The sequence below is a fragment of the Chamaea fasciata genome, unplaced genomic scaffold (assembly GCF_029207755.1).
Source record: "Chamaea fasciata isolate MVZ Bird 193981 ecotype frontalis unplaced genomic scaffold, bChaFas1.0.hap1 SCAF_1, whole genome shotgun sequence".
Taxonomy (NCBI): domain Eukaryota; kingdom Metazoa; phylum Chordata; class Aves; order Passeriformes; family Sylviidae; genus Chamaea; species Chamaea fasciata.
In genome coordinates, this window is record NW_027094086.1 from 19513729 (window position 1) to 19531459 (window position 17731).

Sequence of the window (17731 nt, forward strand, 5' to 3'; positions counted from 1 at the left end):
CTTCTACAAATTGCAGGCCTGCCTTCCTGCCTTCCTTCCTTAGGAAGACGTGTCTCTCCTGCAGGGCCATCACCCACTTCTGCTTCTCCCCTGCGGCCCCTGTACCGCAGAGACCAAACCAACCCAGCGTTCCCAAGGGTGCCTGGCTCCCCCGGCTCCTGCGGCGGATGGCAGCCGGCCAGGCTGGCAGGGCCTGCGCCCACAGCAGCCTCCCCTCATGGCACAGCAGGCCACGGGATGGCTCCAGCCCAGCACTCAGGACGCCTGCCATGGGCTCGCAGAGGGAAGGCAGTCCTGGCAATCTCCCCTTTTCCGTACACCTCAAGCCCACCACATTCAGCACCTCACAACTGGGACAAGAATACCCTGCCTAATGACACCATGCTGGAGGTGTCCTTAGTTTTGCGGTCGTGTGCTACTCTATGAATGTAATGACCACTCTGGGTGTGCAGACACCTCCTAGCCTTTCAGCAAACCAAAGTAAGGGTTTGCCATGCAACCCAGCAATAATCAAGCATGGTTATATATTAAGAAGAAAGAAGGTAGATGCAAGCTATGACATACTCATAGCTGAACAAGAACAATGCCTCAAAAGAAGCAAATTAACGAATAAAATGAGTGCCTGATTTATGATTTCCATCTTTTAGTTCTCCTTGTGAATACCAGAAAAAAAAGGGGGGATTTTTTGACAAAAATAAGATAGTCTGGATACCAAAACAGCAGTATTAAACATAAAAAAACCCCCGTATCATCCACTCCTTAGAGAGACTTTATATAATATTTTCTGACACAAGGAATAAAGATCTACAGGCTGTCCAATTCCAGTGCCAATGTATGTACTAGGTGTGAGGATAAAAAACATGTACTATGCTCCTGACTTTACTGCGGCTCTAGAATGAAAAAAAAAAATTCCCACCACTACAGTACTGTATACTAGTACTAGAACGAGATTGCTCTTTTACCCTCAAAGCTCTACAGAAAAGGTCTATGTGCACCTTTATTTCCCAAATGAGAATACTTTAAAATAGACCTGAATATTTGTTACTGATATTCAAAGGCAGAAACAACCCAGAAAGCAGAATATAATTTTACTGAACTAATTCAGAAAGTATGTAGGGCAGGATAGCAGCAAGTATGAAATTGTCCTTCAGGCTTTAACTGTCAGATCCTAAATCGATGGTGCTTCAGGAAATCTTTCTAAATGTATGAAAAAGGAAGGCAGAAGGCACTGCACCTCAGCCCAGAGCATCTTCTTCAACCAGTCCTTCACACCACCCTGAGTCCCTTACAATCTTCCTGCTTTTTTGGGATATTTGCGAGATTGTCTCCAGTTCTGCATAATATTCAACCCAACTGAACTGAGGTGGGTCCTGTCCCTCCAAAGCTGCCTACACTCAGATTCCTTTGATGCAGTGACATCCCCTTACTGGCCTTGTATGCGGCACACTCTATGAAGTTTTGAGGACTGCGATTTTACTTTCTTTCTGAAGGCTATTTCACTGCCTTTTCATTTGCCAGGCATCACTTACTTCTATGAAAATGAAAACTATGCCCTATTATCACCCAAGGATCTCACAAACTGACTGTGTTACAAACAGGACAGGTGGATGAAATTATGCATGGAAACACTCCCACAGGAGGGACCTTTCATCCTTTGGAAAGACTGTCTGAACAAGGGAAATGAAATTGTTTTACTCACTAACTGTCGAGACTAATTTCAACGGGCCCCAGCACTTTCAAGCACAACCTCTCTTTCTCAATGAGACAGATGAATTTCTGTCTATATGTGAAAAATGTCAGCTCTCATTTCAGTCATTCGTACTTGTATTTTAAATATGCGTTGCAAAACTGCATCAGTGCAGTACCTTATGCTAACAAATATGATGAAACCATGATGAAAAATTATAAACGAGTGTCTTACTCCGCCTGCATTCAGTACAAATGAGTACTCCAAAAGGTAGTCTTCTACCTCAAGCGCTCTGTGAAATGAACACACCTGATTTGCAGCTGCCACTCGTTCTGCAGGCACACACCAACGACATACGATGGCACTGTGAAACACAAATGTGATCTACCTGTATTTTGCACTCATTTATTTAAGCTAATTTTAATGTTTGCTCAAATATACAGAGGATTTGGGGCAGAGAAGAAAAAGAGTATTTATTTGTACCCTAAAATTATTCTCAGTGAAATTCAGATAATAATTCTCTTCTGTGCAGAGAACTGATACACTTACACATCTGTGACCAATTGACAATGTCTAACAAGCACTGACTGTTTGCCACTGTCAAGTAATAAACCAACTTAAATTATGCCAAAAACTGAGCATGTTTTATTCTCCTGTTTATCAATACTCTGAGAAACTGACACATTGTATCACTCCTATTTTTGCAGACCACTCATAAAATTCTTATGACAAATTTTTGTTACCTTTTCATATCAGAATTATTCAAAACCACTTCACATTACACTAAAACTACAAATATTGATCTGTAGAAGGGTCACTTTTCATTCAACAATGTACTATATTATGTAACATCATTTTTTACAGCTTTAAAAGCTGTAATGCCGTCATTTCCAAAAGCATTTCCAAACATGACAGTCCTTCTAAATTATACATGCAAACCAGATTCTTAGTGCTATATATGACCTAGAACACAATATTATTATTATTATAAATGGTAAGGATATTAATGAATCCAAATGATAGTAAGTGACAACTACATGAAAATCACTTCTTTAGTACTAGTTAGTGTTGATTTCTTTATATCACAGTGCCGATTAACTCATTTTAGATTTTTGTTAAAAAACAAAGGAACGGCAGCTATACTAGATTCATCAGTAGTTTCGATCTTCATTAGTCAGTGTTAACAATGAGGGAAATAATAAAATGTAATATAACCCTGCTTATGAATTAGTGCAAGATGGCCCTTTAGCCTGGTGGCCTCCAGAGACTCCCCCTTTCAACAGGCAGGTACATTTTTATAGCTGGATCTGTAAACAGTTCTTACTCAAAATGAATGAAGAGCAAGAGTTCAGTTGACAGGGTCCGTGAGATGCCATATGCACTTATACCCCACTAATGTACTAAGTAGAATCAATTTTCAATTATTTACCTCTAACTATTCATGAAACAATTCAATGATCTAGCCAGTGTAATCAGAATCCACTTTAACCCTTTGAAACTTCTGCTATTCCTTAAAAATATCACATTATAGAAGAAAATATTCAGACACTTTTTAATGAGAACTGAACTATTAATAGTCAGGAGCTTAATTTCATTGATTTATACCATAAAGTAGATTTAAACTGACTCCCATGCTTCCAAACAAAAACAGCACAGTGGAAGACAACTGAATGCATTATACATTGAGTATCTTTACAATACCTTGTAATATACTTATCTGACACATAGTGTTATATTTTTAACGGGCTTAGGTTATGATTTAAAACAGGATTTGATATATTTAAGGAACTGTAAAGTAGTCATGGTGTACTGAACTCTGTTCCTGTATGGTAGATCTGATTTCACTGAAGCTGGTCCAAATCAAAGGTCTCTGAAGAACATCACAAACTGTTACCAGCAATTTCAGCAAACTAAGTGTGCGGAGGATGATCAAGTTTGATAGACTATGCAAGCTCATCTCAGCAACACATGAATCAACCTAAGGGAAGGCAGATTTTTTTACCATAGGTTGTCATAAGTTCTTGTGCCAAAGTCACAACTGAGTTTGACCATTCTGAATGTTCATCTACCTTGCATATTCTTTATGGGGCACAGAGGTATTTGAAGTAGCATGAACATGAAGCATTCTAAGTTACAGAAATAATCTAACTGAGGCATCACAGAGCTATGAGGATTCAGTTAGTTTTACTCTTTTTTTTTTTTGTTTCCCTTACTTAGCCACAACTAATTACATTAAAACAATTGCTATTTAGCTAAATAACAATTCCTCCCACATCAACTTCTGTTTCTTGGGATGCATGTATATTCTGATTACATTGCAAGTATAGACAGTCTAATGTAAAGTAGCTGAGAGAACTGATTAATATACATAGGAAGACTGAGGTAGAATCTGTAAAATTACAGATTATTATGAACATTCTGGAAGGCTCACTTTTAACTGCTATTGTTCCAGATCCTCTTAAGTTGATCTAAGACATGATCATCTATCCCACTAGTGCCTCCATACATTTTTCATAGCAGGCAGACAAAAATTACTTTTCCATTAAAATAAAATTCATTCTACACCTTTGTAAACCCATGTTTGAAGGAATCTAGACTGAAATACGAGAGATTAAGAGAAATAGTTTTGAACACAGCCCATGAGTTCAGGACAGAAACAGAAACAACAAGCCCCTCTGTGCCAGTGCCAGGTCTTTGCTGGATGAAACATGTACTTTTCACAGTAGAAGCATTAAACTCTATTTCTGTTCAAATAAAACAATACACAAACTAAATAAAATGAAGAATGAAACTCTTAAACCTTCAGCTGCTCTCTCAACTGCCTCTATAATAACCCTTAGAAAGCACAATAACCAGTATTATTATGCTAAGCAGTACCTATTCATATAGCAGCATCCAGTACTTTCTTCCCTAAGTTCATGGTCTTATAAACACTTGAAAAACCTACAAATACTTGTTTTAACATACTTACAAACATATTCGAGTGATCTTGACTGTACACACTTGCAGCAGTGAAGCCTTTTCTATGGGAGGTGTCTGAAAAAATCATCATGCAACTAACTATTGTTCATCAAAGAATTGCTGGCTATTTTCACTTGAAAGACACAAGTGTATTCCCCCCCTACCTCTTTCATGCATTTATCAGTAAAAAAGATTGTCTCATGTTTTCTCATTGCACAGATTGCATATTTAATGCCAGTTAGTTTACTAATTGCTCCGAAGTTAAAATGAAACCTAAATTTTTAAAGGCAGATGAAGGTTCACATATTCCTTGCTCTCAGGGCTCCGATTCTTTAACTAGGGTAAGAAGGGGAGCAGAGGAAGACAGAAAAAAATTTCAAAAATGGTTTAGTTTGAAATACTCTAATTCCCATTAGAAGCATACAACTACTTTATCTTTCTTCTTTTGCCATTAATTACAAATAAATTCATCTTTCTCTTGTGAAGCCTGAAGTTTGTTGTTGTTGTTAGATGAGTTGTATTCAAACTCCAACAAAAAAGATGAAGCCAACATTGAAATTCATCTCACAGTCCAGAATTTACTTAACGGCCAGCCTGTGCGCTGTGATAAACGGAATGATGATCCGGCAACATGTCTTTATCCATGGTTTGCTTTAATTAACGCTGGCTTGTTTGTTGAAAAGATGATTAATATGCCAATGAAAATTGCATAATTGAATACCACAACACTGGCACAATCAGAAAGACACATGCAGTTTTTTGATTAACATTTATTATTATTATTATTATTATTGTGCGTGTTTAATGTACTCTTCTCACTACGAAATCATGCAGTTTTTGACCGAGAGGTGAGGAAATGCCAGGTTAGGTGCAAGATCTTCTGTGGGCAAGAAAAAATATATGATGCAATTTAAGCATGAAGAAATAGTTACATGGTCAAGCAGCCATTTTTCCAAACTCAAAATAGAAGCAAAGCCACCTCAGAAAAAAGAAATACAGAAAAAATAACAAGCCATAAAAAAGCATGAAAACAAACATCAAAACAACAAATGGCAAAGACCTTTAAGCAAGAAGTATGAAAAGTACAAACAATATATTCAGTATGACAAGAATTAGTATGTGGAAAGTGAATGAAACATTTTTTCAGTGACAGAAAGTATAAGAAACTTCTACTGGAAAAGCACCACATTAACAAAGCATTAAGGGACCTTTCCAGAACTTCACCTGAAAAATTGTACTAACCACAATTTGTTAACATATTCATCTGGTTAATTCCATGTTATGACTAGCACAAGAGCAACAATTAAGTCCAGTGTTTATTTTACCTATACTGTTTATTTCATTAGTCTTCCTCTATTTACTTATCCTTACCACTCAACTTAAAGGAAACGTTAATGCTGTTTAACACTGATTCTCATGAAAAACCCGATTTTTAGGGCCAGGACCATCCCTTTTCTTTACAAAACTGAATTCAGACTTACATACCAATTCAATAAGATATATAATAGTTCTGTAAATACTTTTCATTCTGGAAATAAGGTAATAGTAAATTGACAATTTCTGAGCTAAGGAAAGAAAGAAATCTTTCCAGACTTTTCCCCCAGAATTAGCATCTACTGACTTCATACTTTCTTCAGTGCTTTAAGCAGGCACAAGAATTTTCTGATAACTGAATTTCCATTATTTAGATTAATAAACACTTGCAGAGGATAACACAAAGCAAATACTGCTGCACCTTTACTATAATCAAATAAAACAGCAAGGAAAGATTCCCACTTATTTCTTTCTACAAAAAGCAGCACAAGTATTACGATTTCTGCAAGTATTGCTTTTCAAGGATCCTCACATTGTCCTTAGATGAATGATGGGAAAAAGGAAGGAGAAAACTCCCACAGGAAAGGGTCATGTGCTCCAGCTCCAACCTTTCATGACTTCTGTGGGTCTAAAGGGACTAACGGAGGTACTGCATGCCTCTCAGGAATCCCAGATTACAAACGATTCTCAGGACAAGTAGTGAGAGCTCAGCTGAGTAGGTAAGACAGCCTGGAAAACATGACTGCCAGCTACAGAAGGAATCTGTTCCTGCTTCATCCTCCAAAACCATCCATTCTCCCCTATGCTCCAAGCAAAGACTCCTCAATGTTTTGCTTTGAAATTAATACATTTTTATAGAAAAATCCTATGTAAGGTAAGCACATTGGAGAGACACAAAACTCTCACGATTTCTAAGCAAGAGGCTCAGCAAGGCCTCTCTCAGCTTACCTGTGCCTTTGGGAGACAATGAATTTCCAATCTGTAGTTGAGTTTGGGGTTTTTTTAAGCTCCTGTATGCCTTTTGCAACTCAGTATCTGCGAAGTACTGGCAGGGCAAACAAGATGAAGGTTGCGCTTTTGAAGAGTCACAAAAGAGCCACAGAAGCCACTATCGTATTTCCTCATTCAGCTGTTCTTAGAAAAGGGCCCTTACCTTATGAGGTGGACAGTTTTTGTCTGTTTCTACAACTTAGAAAAAATACAAGCTATCCTATTAATTAGGGTCAGAGAACTATATTTACTGGAAAACTGTCCAAATGGGAAAAAAAAATTGATTGCTTGGGAAATATTTGATGGTTGAAAAGGTACAAGCATTTTAAATGAAATCATATTAAAAATACTTGATCAGAATCCAGGTATGTTGGATAACAGATCCGAGGAAAAGTCCATTCTTAAGTATAAATTCATAAAAACAGCAACCATCCTTCAGCTTTCAAGGAATGTAAAATGTCTGAAGGTCATTACCTAGGAAAGAGTTAAGCAGCTGGAAGGGCTGAGGCCCCCCACCCTGCACACCTATACCAGGAGGCACTCGGCCCCATCCAAAAAGCTGCCAGGGAAAATACTGCATTGTCCACCATGGGACCCATAAACAGATCAATCTTTTCAGTTTATCTGATCATATAATCTTGCAACTTGACTGTTTTCCACACATCTTCACGTTATAGTGTCATCACATTCAAACTTTAAGTTATAATAAATATCACCGTACATAGCACTCTGTAGATTTTAGAGGCACACACTGCAATTTGCTTAACTGCAGAGCATTCCTGCTGTCCTGGACCTTTGTATGCACAAATTAAACAGGTCTTTTTTCTAAAATTATGTATTAAAAATGTATATTAAAAATATAAAACTGTTCAGCTCTATAGCTAAAAATTTTGAGTTTCTTTTTCTTGCCTTTTGATTTCCTTTACTTTCAAAGTAAATAAAACAGTTTACCTTTCTATTTTTTGGAGTTCTTCCTAAGAACTGCAAGTCTTCTGTAGGGTTCCAAAGGAAGTAAACAGATGTGATAAGATGTATGCAAAAGCATGATCAGCAAGTGTAGTAATGAACATTCCTCCTCTTAAGGAACCAGAGAGCATCAGATGAAACACTCAAACAGCAGATTTAAAATACAAAAAAAAGGTTATTTGTCTACCGAACAGCAGGGCAAGAGTGCAAATGCCAAAGCTTTAGAAATAACAGACATTCATACAAGCAAAGTTCATCAAGTTTATCAGATGTAAATGTAACAGTACAACTACCAATCAAGGAAGATGAAGACTGCAGAATATCAGAAGACAGGTAGGTATGACAGGGGAAACACCATTGTCCATGTGCTGTGTGCTCTCACCTTTCCCAATTCATCCATCAGTGGCACTGCCACAGATACAATTCTAATTAGCTCACAAGAGCCCAATAAAACTCTAAGATATTTCTTCTGCTAATTCAATGTACTGAGCATTTTAATGCTTTCTAAAACTTTGTCTTCTGCAGTCTTCAAACACTATCATTCTTTTGCACAAGTTTGGGGGGTTTTTTTCAATTTTTTTCCAGATATTTTTTTTCCTATTGAGATATGTCAAACCTAGAATGTAACTGGCTCCGTCTCATTGCAATGGAAGAAAAAGATTTTAACTCCTGATTACATTTTGGGCAACCAAAAGAAGCATGCATTTTTTTCCTTAGAAATTGCAAAAGCTCTTTCCCAACTTACTTTTCCCAATTTATTTTAATAACTTTAATCAAGTACTTAATGACATTATCAAGTAAAGCCAAATAAATGAATCCCTACCAAGAACAGATCTCTTTACATCACTACCAGATTGTGCCCTTAAAATTCAATACTTTATTATTACAGTGACACCTTTTGTTTATGGTTTTTGTGCCAGATTCACTCCAAGTGCTTGTGCCCATATATATGGCAGTTTGAATTAATCAGTTAGAGAGTATGGTTTAAAGAGGAACAGGTATTTTATTAAATACAAATATCAGATTTCTTCATTACTTATATGTAATTCAGTATTTAAATATCCAATATATATTACCTAGGATCTCTTTACCAGAGATGCGTGTTTGTGATTTATGATATTAAGTTCATCTAGAGAATAGACTGTGAACCATGAAGACACGTGAGTTTCTCTGACTTGAAAAGAGCTACTTTCTGAGTAACTGCTCACTAAATCAGTTAGTGCGGCCTTTGCAGCCTTACTGCTTTCTGGATTTTTCATTCCAAATATTTTGTTTGCCCCTTTCCTGGAATACAAGCTGAATTGTAGGTCAGGTTAATATAATTAATTACTTTATTCATCTGTTCAATTATTTCCTTAAAAATTCCAAAGCATATTACCATGTTTGTGGATGCTACCAATTTTTTATATTTTTCTGCATGTTTTTCTTTCTTGTACAACGTTTTCTTGTATTAATTCCATATGCTGTTTTTTAAAGATTTACTTTAAAAAGAAATTATTTCCTTGCCACTAAAGGAGTCATTCTTACAACTGTTCTAAAGAGGGCTAATGTTGCGCCAGTACTCTAAAATCAAAAAGAAAATGACCTGGATAACAGACCTGTCAGTCTGATATTGATACATGGCATAGCAGTTTGAACAGATGATACAGAGCTTAATTAATAAGGAATTAAATAAAAGTAATTAAATTACTGCCAATCAACATATGCTTAGGGAAAACATCTTAAAATACTAACTCAGTGTTTTCTATTACCTATCTGCTAAATCATATGCCACTAGTATTACATTTACTCTTCTGTAAGGAATTTGATTTAATACAACATTGCATTTTAATTAGGGGTAAAATAACAGTAGTCAAAAAATAAAGCTTAGTAGAAATTGGACAAATGACAAATATGAACATTGCTAGTCACTGAGTGGATGTACTTCCAGTGAAGCCTGGAAAGCACTGGTTCTTGACTCTTTAGTACTTAAAACATAATTAGGAATGACTTAGAACAAAGAATCAAAGCATTTAATAATAAAGACTGAGGAAAAGGAAATAATTGGAGAGGACTAAACAATGAAGAAGCCTGGTACAGGACAGCATAATAAGCTGGCAAATCTGGACTCACTGCATGTGTGGGGTAATAGAGAAAAACAAAGTGCCCATGGGATCAAACAATGCAGGACACCCATAGGGTAGGGGACTCACTTCTGAGAAGCACTGGCTACAGAAAAATGTTCCGGCCTGTAATCAGCTGAACAGGATTTCTCAGTTAAGCACTGTAGCCAGAAGTGGAAAAGCACAGTCCTGAGTTCTAATGAAGAGTAGCAATGGAAAGATACCTCATGCTGCAGCAGAAAGGTTATATTAACTGGGTAAGACACCCTGGCACAGGTCAACTGTAATTCTGTGGCCAGTTTTCTTGCCCTAGTCCTCAGAAATAAAGCTGAAAACTATGTGGAGATTTATTGGAAATACATTAAAATAATTCAAAGACCAGGAAAGATTTTGTGTGGTAAAAGAGCCAGGCAAGTAAGTCTCCTGAGCATATCAGAAAGAATGCTACGGTTTGACTTGGAAGTTCACATACACGAAAGAGGAAAATAAATACATGGTAGACTTCTTGATCAAAACCAACAGTACAGCAAAAATGTGATAAGGCAACTGAAAACTCCAAGTAGGCAAATTTTGTCTCCAATAGGCTGGATCAAATTAAAGTTACAGTATATTATTTATAGAAAACCTAAATTCAAAAGTTAATTTTCTCCACTCATCACTGGTAAGGCTACACCAGGAGTATTGTACCCAGTTTGGGGACTCCCCACACAAGACAGACATGGACATCCTGAAGACAGTCCATCAAAGGGCTACAAAGATTATTAAAGGACCAGCACATCCCTCAAATAGGGACAGTCTGAGAGAGTTGGGACTTTTTTAACCCAAGAAAGAGAAAACTCAGGGAAATCTCATGCATGCATACAAGTACTTGAAGGAATTATGTAAATAAGATGGAGACAGGCTCATTTCAGTGGTGCCCAGTGACAGGACTAGAAACAGTGGGCCCAAACTGAATTGTAGGAGGTTGCCTTTGTATGTCAGGAAACACTTCTTCACTGAGATGTGACTGAGATATTGTCCAGAGATGTTGTGTAGTCTCCCTCCTTGGAGATACTCAAAAGCAGTCTGGACATAATCATGAGCAACCAGCTCCAAGTAGCTAGCCCTGCTTGAGCAGGAGGGTTGGAGCAGGTGACCTCAAGAACATTAGTCATTCTGTGACACCATGATTCTGTGACATTTGGGCTCAGCTGGTCCTGGTTACTAGGTCATCCTAATCTTGGACTTTGATAAGAAGGGGAGTATGCTAGGAACCATGTTGTTTAATGCCTTAATAAATAACGTGGAGGAAAGGTTGGCATGCCACGTCACCAGATTTGCAAATGATGTCAAACTGGGATGGAATCCATGCAAAGGCAGCCCCGTCTACACAACATCACCCAGAGCTGCCTAGACAACTGGGATGAAGAAGCTTACAGGTGCCTCACGAAACTTGACAAGGACAAATTAAATGTCCTGGCTATGAGAAGGAAGGAACCCTTGCAGTAATACAGGCACTGCCCAGGTGGGTAACAGTTCTGCTGGAAACACCTGGGTGTGTCTGTTGACAGAAAGCTGAGTATGAGCCAACAGTATGCCCCAGCACCAAAAAAAGGTCAATAGCTTCTGGGGTTGTGTTAACAAGTGTTGCAATTCTTTAGGAGAATGGTTTCTCCCCTTTGACCCCCTGGAATTTCCTCCCTTTGACCAATGGAATGACCCTCCCTACCTTCCTTGACCTAATTGGCTGAGTGCCAGCCATCCCCCTAGAGTGGGAGACTAGATAAGACCCCTGTATTTCTTTGTTCTTTCTCTTTTGGCCCCTGGAACCCTTCGAGAAAAAACGTCTTGGAATAATCCGGGGGTAAGAGCCTCTTTTGGAATCTTATGTCCTGTCCCTTCGGAGATATTCCTCCAAAGCTTCTCCAGAGCTAGTCCCAGGGGGGGCTGCGGGGGAATATTTCAAACAAGAGCACAGCCACAAAACCAAGGAAGTGATTCTTCTCCTCTGTTTGCTAGACCACAACTGGAATACTATATTCCAGTCTTGGGAATTCCTTTGTAAGATGATGACAAACTGAAGCAGTCAAGAAAAAGACTCTCAAAATGGTGAGGGGGCTGGAGCAGACAGACCGGAAACTGAACTTGTTCAGGCTAAATAAGAGAAGACTTCAAGGGGAAAGCAGCTTGCAGTATTGAGAGGAGGTCATCACGAAGGTAGAGGCAGGCTCTTAACAGTGATTCAGGCCAAGAGGACAAGAAACACTAGATATGAATTTCAACAAGAAAGATTCAGAATGCATATGAATAGACACACTTTATCATGAGAATAGCTAAGCATTGGAACAGGTTGTCCCAAAGCACATCGAGTCTCCATGTGCTTGGAGATTTTCAAGATGCAACAGGATAAAGACCCAGTCCTCCTGATCTGATCTCAGCGCAACCACACTTTGAGAAGGAGACAAGATGAAAGATGTCCTGAGGTCCTTTCCAAACTGAATTATTATAGGATAAAATATTGGTTTAAATATATGCTGCTTTTCAAACTGTAACTGAATTTGGCCCTAAAATATACCTTTTGCTTTATGGCTTGACAAATTAGATGTTCTCTTCTGTCTTTTAATTTATACATTTTATAAATCTATCATTTCCCTTCATGTTTTACTTATTAGACTTAGTTTCAAACAGACTAGGTGTAGCATGAGTGGTTTGACTGCCTAAAGACAAACAGCTGCATATGTAGCTGCTATTAAAGCAGAATAGTCAAGTTGAAACAATACCCTTAGGAGAAGGGAGATGCTGGGAAAAATATCAAACACAAACACAATACTTTTAAGTTGTCCTTATTCTTCTCTGCAAAAGCATCAGAGAGATTGAAGAATAGAGCACCTCATTTAAGACTCCCTCAAACTTGAGCTTTTAACAGACCATGAAACATTAGCTTGCTGTTTGCATCAGCCTAATGATGAAGTGCCCTTCTATTTAAGGCAAACCACAGGAAAAACAAAGAAATCCTCTACTACATTTTTCCAGTCCAGGATAACCCCTATAGTAAGTGATCATACAGCCTGTGGTTACATGTAACACCTTTTGTGAACAAGCAGAATTATAGGTGACTCATGGCTACTGTGCTCACATGATTTATACAACTTAATAAAAGAAGCTCCAGGAGAAAATGAGACTAATATAATCACATAGCATCCAATATATAGAAAAGTGGACTGACTGCATTGCACGTTAAATTAATGTCATGATAGAAACAATTCACTGGATGTCATTCCCTAGAGCCTCTGCCTCGGCCACTTGTCATGGCTTTTGGAAATATGTTCTACTTCACATTTCTAAGCCCTATGGAGACAATATCATCAAAGGTTCAGCATCAAACCAATTCATTGTTTTCATCTCAGGATCTGTTCCCTGTTTATTTTAACTGAATGGGGCTCCCAAGATATAAAAGCTGTGGAAATAGCCATGTCCCATGTTCCTGATGGCTCTGTTCTTCCAGTGAGGCTCACAGTGTATGACTGTTTTTTGTAATAAACAATAATATCATTACATGAATTACATTGCCTCAAAAGCCCTAGACAGTCAGGCATTCACAAAAAGAGTGAGACGTAAATCTGAAAAAAAGAAGAAAAATGTATTTACTGTTTTATTTTCCTTTAAATATATTTCATTGACAGTGTTTCCCAATATTAAGAGTTGGCCATTTTAGTGTGAAAACATATTTTATACGAAACAAAAATGTTAAATACACATTTAAATACATTAGCCAGTTTTGAAGTCCAAGGAGTAGAATTTGGCCCCAACTAATCTTATTTCATAAACCTGTAAATTAAACAAAATAACAACATAAATATTATCAAGAAATATCGAATAGAAAACCCTACAGAAAAACTACCCTCTGCCACTACTGAGGAAGCAAGCCAGTTCAGTACAGAACATGAGCATGTATTTACTTGAATTATGAGCAAAATTCAAATATTAGCTGTTTAAATTGCACTTAACAGTTTAAGATTGACTTGAACCATCTAAAAACTTGATGTCAAGTATAAGCTATACATCCTGGTTCTGTCTGCTGTAAACTGAGACATGTTCCACGAGGTAAAATTATCCCCTTTCTTGTAGATAACAATCTTAAAATGGAAGGAGTAAAGGTGCTTATCTCACTTCATTGACTAAAGACTACCTTAAACTAACTTAGAGATTACTATATTAAGATAAGATAAAATTAAAAGGACTATCTATGCATTTCTTGTAATGCTGTTCTTACCTAGAGTAAAAAATACGGAGAGATTTGAAGGACAGCAAAATATACTTCAGCAGGAATGTAGCCAGCAAAATGAAAAAGAAAAACAATATAAAATGCAGTCTTGATAATCACAGACAATAGTGACTATGAACATAAAAAAAAGCTGAGGCTCTAACTGCCTTCTTCGGTTCAGTTTTCAATTCTAGGGTGTGCCATTAGGCTTCCTCAGTTCCCGAGCATAGCAGTAAGAGTTCACAGCATTATCTGCAGGACTGAAAGATTAAATAAGGGAGCACTTAAGCAAGCTGGACATGTACATGTCCATGGGACCAGATGGGTTACATCCAAGGATGATGAAGCAGCTGATCAATGTCAGCTAAGATTCCATTCTCCATAGCTTTGAAATCCTGTAGCACCTGTGAAGAAAGAAGTTCCCCTATGACCAGAAACAAGCAAATGGTAGATCAAGCATTAAGATAAGGAGGATGGTACCAAGGGGTTTTTAACCCAAACTACATGGCTGGGAGTAGTATGAAACAAACTCTCCTCATTGCCATGACCAAGCACATACAATGTCAAAAGGTGGTTTTGAACACCTGGCAAGGATTTACTTAAGGCAAATCATACCTGACGAACCTCACTGACTCCTACAATGAGATGACTGGTTCAGCAGGTGAGAGGGGACCATAGTAGGTATTGCAGGACCTTAAAAAGGTTTACCAAAGATTATTCTCATAAGCATTGCTGAAATATGGATTTACAGACAGATTACAAAGCTGGTTGAACCACTGAATCAAAGTAATGTGAACAGCAGATGAAGTCCAGTTACTAGCAGTATCTCTCATAGGTCTATGTAGGGCCAATGCTTTCTAACACAATTATTCATGGTCTGGACAATAGGAATGAATGCCCTTCAGGTTTGCAAATGCTATCAAATTGTTGGGAGCAGCAGAGAACCCCTGCAGGGCACAGCTGCTGCTAAGAGATCATAACAACCTGGAGAAACGGGCTGACAGAAACCAAATGAAGTTCAACCAAAGCAAATGCTGAGTCCTGTTCGTGGCACAGGTTGGGACCCATGCAACAGCATAAGCTGGGCCCTGCCCAGCTGGAAAGTAGTTTTGCTAAAAAGAAGCTGTGAGTGGACTATTTGTACGTGTATCCTCAGTGCACTCTTGCAGCAGTGAAGGCCTGCTGCATCCAGGGTCTGCAGGAGTCTGCTGAGCAGGATATACATAAACATGCTGGGCTAAGTCTGGTAGAAGACCACAGGACTGCCAGGGGACTGAAGAAAGAGATGCTCAAAGACCTGGGAAGATCTATGCTAGGACAGGGAGGCTACAGGGCTTTAACTGCTGTATGCAAACATGTCATTGGAGGGTAAAAAAAAAAACATGAAGCCACTCATCTATTGGAGATCATCAGGGACAAGGCAAGAAGAAACAAACAAGCATCGCAACAAGAGAAAATCTTAACAATTTACCCTACATATAGTAGGCAACTATTTTAACAGCTAAGCAAGGAAATCAAACCTCGAGCACTGCTGAGGAATCTTCAGGTTCTCCATTTTTTATGATCTTTAAACACTGACCAAGTAAGGCCCTGAGCAACCTGATATAATTCAGCCCAGCTTTGAGTTGGGGTTAGACTAGATGAGCTATGGAGATACCTTCCAATATAAGTTGCTGAATGAGTCTATATATTATTATTCTTCAGTTATTAATTAATATTAATTAATAATTCATACATTAATAATTAATGTATTCCTGAAGGAGGACTCTCCTGCATGAAAAAGTCTAATTACATTTAAAAAACATTATCCATGAAAGGAAAATGTCTTGCATAGTAATCTAAATAAAAAAGCACAGCTTTGCTCTTATTTGTAACTCATGTCAGTTATTCATTCTTTCACTTTCTGTTCTGTAAAACATAAATACAAATCAGTACTAAAGATTGGGTCAAGACTTAATAATTTAGTTCTTAATTGAGGTTCAGTGGAATATAGGTAGCAACAATGAAGAAAAGGATATAGAAAATCTTACTTCAGCAGCTGCTTACCATTACATGTATCTGGAAGTCTCTTTATTCTGATTCCATAGGTGTCTAAACTCAAATACAGTTGCACTCTCAGGTGGCACATTAATATCCTTCTAAATCTATCAAAATGCAAAGAGATAAAAGTAAGATGTTCTCTACCCTAAGAGCAAACCAAACACACCTGAATAGTGTGGAGTATAGCACAAAGTACAGCTGGCACACTTCCCTTCACAATGAAACTTGTGATAGTGACCACACTTTCATCAAAACTCTGATCTACGAACCAGGACACATAGCCCCCATTTTGTTTAACCCTTACAAGGCTCAAATCCATTTCTTTAGGCTCCAAAAATACTTAAAAGAGAGGGAGAAATTCTCTATCCACCATTTGGGTTAGTAATAAAAACTTGTTAACCAAGAACTTAAAATGTACATAGCACTTTGCTATGGTCATCTCCTAAGGACAGAGAGAGGTGGATTTCTGTGTGCTCCTACAGAATTTAGTGTATTTTTGGATAAAGAATCAGTTCATTCTAAATACAATCAATTCTGGAAGAACAAATAAGAACTCAGCACCCAACCTTCTAAGTGGATACTCTAATTTCAGGACTACAAAATCCAGGACTAATAAAATGGAAGAAGGGAGAAAAGGGTGTTTAATAAATAGAAAAATTTATTTTCTTGAGATATGAACCAACAGTCATATTGTTCCATGAAGGTGGTATGGCACTAGAACACACTGCCCAAGGAAGCTGTGAATGACACATTTCTGTTCAAGGGCAGGCTGGATGGGGTTTTGAGAAACCTTGTCTACTGGAAGGTGTCCTTGAAGAAGAGTTGGAAGTAGATGATCTTTAAGGTCCCTTCCAACTCAAACAATTCCACGATTCTATCCAGTTTAAAATTTTTATCTCAACTTATTCCGTTCTTTTTACTTCTTACATATTTTTTCCAGCATAACCTGAGTTTTCTGATGAAGTTTCCAATAAAACATCAAATTACTAATTATAAGAAATTAATCCAATGCAAAGAAACACCTGAATGCTGGACTAATAAGCTTATCAGTTTTGGTAGTGCTTAATGCCTGAAAACCACAGTGGGGAAAGCAAAGAGAGACAGGACATGTTTGGTTTGGACTCCAACAAAGCTGGATTACCCTGGAACTAAGACTTTGTCCTCCCCTTCTCACAGGCTGCTCTTGCCTCAGTGATGCTAATCCGTAACCCCACAATGCAAACCACTCCCCGCTGTGCTGTAACTATGCCAGACCACTCTAAGACAGCAGATACCCTGAGTAAAGCTCAAATAGCCTGTCTTCTGCAGGGCTGTAAACAACTCCTTAAATCAATAGCTGTGCCAGTGCAATATTACTGTCACCACATGCTTACAGTTTTTCCAGTCCAAGTAGGACATGTCATAAGTTTCATGCTGTATTTTCTGACA

The 17731-nt window shown here is 38.0% G+C and overlaps 1 protein-coding gene across 1 annotated transcript in view; it reads right to left on the reverse strand.

The window, feature by feature from the left end:
* ZFPM2 (zinc finger protein, FOG family member 2) overlaps nucleotides 1-17731 on the reverse strand; it is a 307216-nt gene that overhangs the window by 193638 nt on the left and 95847 nt on the right. The gene's annotated exons all lie outside the window — the stretch shown is intronic.